A 1,196-nucleotide genomic window follows, 5' to 3' on the forward strand; every position below is an offset into this window, starting at 1 on the left:
TATATATATATATATATATATATATATATATATGTATGTATATGTGTATGTAGGTAGGTATATATGTGTATAAGTATGAATATGCGTATATAACAAGTGACTACGTCAGCAGCAAGGGGAGAGAAGCATAAGACATGATTAGAACAAATACAAATGGCAATTGCAGGGATGATGGAGGTGCTACTTAAGCCGTTTGACATCTCACTGGGTCAAAAGTAAAAATAAAATATGTTAATACAAATATAAACAAGAAATATTTTGACATAAATATAAAAGAAATTGTAAGCTTCAATAAACAAAATCTTAATTTTGTCCATTTCAAGTATTATTATTAATTGTAGTCGTCTTTGATGTCGTCGTCGTCGTCGTCGTCGTAATAGTAGTAATAGTAACAGTAGTAGTAATAGCAGCAGCAACTGAGATACTTTGTGTTTTCATTTGAGACTAAAATTACACTGTATAACAAATTAATTATTTTTTTGTTTATTTTTGGTCAGTAGGTGTTATTTTAAATTTGCTTTTATCTAGAATTCAAAGGAAATGACTACTATTCCCTTCAAACTTTTCTTTTGTGACCTGGACATCCATGTATTGAAACTGACCTATTTTTCCATTACATTTCAGACTTATTCAGGGCAGAGTTGCTGAAGCAGAATTATCGTTATAGCAAATATTCTTCCCAGTACCACAAATTGGTTACGGTCAGTTGCTTGAACTTAACCACTCGAACACGTCACTTAGTGGTTGACAGTATCTGCATCTTTGATCACGAGCAAGAGTAACAAGGGAGCCTCATAGCCATGTGTTGAGAAGGCTTCTTTGGGGTTTGAGTAAATACAACAAAAACAAAGTTTGAAGGAAATATTAGCCATTTTTCATAGTTTCTAGGGGTAAGCAAATAGGAAATAACAGTTGCTACCCAAGGACAAATATCGTGTTACATTGTGGCCGCGGCGGGAGCAATGGTGGTGATGGTAGTGGCGATAATATTTTGTAAACATGATCCCACAAGATTTGGCTCCTTGACATTAGATATATTAAATGAATTACTTATAACTTTCTACAGAAAAATCTCCGATGAACCATATGTATAGTAAAATGAATTATGACATGAAAGGTTATATTTCATATAAAAAAAAAAAGAGAAAAAAGTTTATTCTTCTAAATGTACTTTACTTTATACTGAATTGTGAATA

This window comes from Octopus bimaculoides, chromosome 2 (assembly GCF_001194135.2).
Source record: "Octopus bimaculoides isolate UCB-OBI-ISO-001 chromosome 2, ASM119413v2, whole genome shotgun sequence".
NCBI classification, from domain to species: domain Eukaryota; kingdom Metazoa; phylum Mollusca; class Cephalopoda; order Octopoda; family Octopodidae; genus Octopus; species Octopus bimaculoides.